This window comes from Crocuta crocuta, unplaced genomic scaffold (genome assembly GCF_008692635.1).
Source record: "Crocuta crocuta isolate KB4526 unplaced genomic scaffold, BGI_CrCroc_1.0 scaffold586, whole genome shotgun sequence".
NCBI classification, from domain to species: domain Eukaryota; kingdom Metazoa; phylum Chordata; class Mammalia; order Carnivora; family Hyaenidae; genus Crocuta; species Crocuta crocuta.
In genome coordinates this window covers 4522772-4525083 of record NW_027532407.1, presented here as the reverse complement: position 1 = coordinate 4525083, position 2312 = coordinate 4522772, and positions in this window count along the sequence as shown.

Here is a 2312-nt window from a genome sequence, read left to right as displayed (position 1 = left end):
AAAAAAAAAAATCAGAGCATATCTTTGTGATCTGGGTAGGTATAGATTTTTTAGATATGACACCAAAGGTATGTATGATCTGTTAAAAAAAAATTGATAATTTGAACTTCATCAAAATTTAAAATTTACTCTCTTTGAGAGACACTGTTATGGACTGAATTGTATTTCACCCTTCTGCAAATTTATATGTTGAAGTCCTACCCCCAAATATATTTGATTATGGGGACTTTGGGATTTAGGTGAAGTCGTAAAGGTGGGATCCTCATGATGAGATCAGTACCTTTACCAGAAAGCAGAGCACTTGATCTCTCCTTCCCCAGCATGTGAGGAATAAGAAGCTGACGGTCTGCACACCAGAAAAAGGGTTCTCACAGTAATCTGCTGGCCCCTTGGTCTTGGACTTAACAGTCTCCAGAGCTGTTAGAGACAAATGTCTGTTGTTTAAGACACCCAGTATATGGTAGGTATTTCATTATAGAAGCCTGAACTAACTAAGACATACAGTATTTTTAAAAATGAAAAGATAAGCTACAGACATCAGAGAGAAATTTGCAAAGCACATTTCTGACATAGGATTTGGATCTAGAATTTGTAAGGAATCTTCAAGTCCAAAAACAATAAAACAGCCCAATAAATGGGCAAAATAATTGAACTGAGATTTCACCAAAGAAGAGATATGAGTGGCAAATAAATGTGATTGTATTCAACACAATGAGTCATTAAAAATTTAAACTACACTGAGGCACTTGTATAGATCTATTAGAATGAATAAGATTTTTCTTTTTTACCACAAAAACTGGTAATACCAAATGCTGGCAGTCCAGTTAGAACTCTCATACATTGATGGCAGGGGATGTGGGAAGCAAAAGCAAAAAAAAAAAAAAATTAAATTTCCTTATTGTCTACAGCCCATTGACAAGTCCTTGAAACAGGCAGAGTGACATTCCTCTAGGAACTCAGGTGCCTCGATGATGACACTTTGCTAGGGGAAAAGGGAATCTTAGCTTAACATTATCCCCAGCTCCAGGATCCTGTAAGTCTACTTTAACACATAAAAATTCCTTTGGAAACTTTCTTTATCTCTACCCCCACAAGATATATGTTAGCAATCATCCTCCAAGAATATGGCCCACTGATACGCATCTGAAGGGTCTCATTATTGAGTTTTTACTAAACAGTAATACATGACCTTTTCCTAACAATAGCTAACCCTCTCAAGGTCCTGGAAACCTTGCTTCCAAAATTCCTTAGAGGTTTAATGCTATCTATCCCCACCCTCTCCCAACTTGAAAGTATATAATCAGTCACCCCTCACAACCCCAGTGCAGCTCTTCTGCCCATGGATCCTGTCCCTGTACTTTAATAAAACCACCTTTTTGCACAGAAGAGGTCTCAAGAATTCTCACTTGGCCATCAGCTCCAAACCCCATTTATTTCCACATCAGTGGGAATGCAAAATGGTACAACCACTTTGGGAAGCAATTTACTGTTTCGTATAATGGTAAGCAGAGGTTTATCCTACAACTCAGCAATCCCATTCTTACTATTTACCCAGAAGAAATGAAAACTTATGTTCATCCAAAGACCTATATGCAAATATTATGGTGGCTTTATTAACAATTATCAAAAACTGGAAATAACTCAAATGGTCCTCTATTGGAGAATGGATAAATCAACTGTAGTACATTCATACAGTGTAGTAACTTTGTACTCAGCCATATAAAGGAACAAACCGGGTACATTTAGCATGGATAAATTTACATTATATTAAATGAGAGAGATATAAAGAACTGCCATGTGTATGATTCCATTTATATGACATTCTAGAACAGGTAAAACTACAGACATAGCAAACAGGTCCATTTAACCTGAGCAAGAGAGGAGGCTGACTATAAGGGCAAGAGGGATGTTTGTGGATGAGGCACCTGTTATGTATCTTGATTATGGCAGCGGTAACATGACTATGTGTTTGTTAAACTCAGAACTATGCATTAAAATGAATGAAGTTTACTGTATGTATATTGCACCTCAATAAACCTGACTTTAAAAGAAGCCAAAAAAGGGGGCGCCTGGGTGGCTCAGTCGGTTAAGCGTCCAACTTTGGCTCAGGTCGTGATCTCATGGTTCGTGGCTCTGTGCTGACCCGCGTCGGGCTCTGTGCTGACAGCCAGCTCAGAGCCTGGAGCCTGTTTCAGATTCTGTATCTCCCTCTCTCTCTGACCCTCTCCTGCTCACGCTGTCTCTCTCTCTCTCTCTCTCTCTCAGAAATAAATAAAACATTAAAAAAATTTAAAAATCCCCTATTAAAAAAA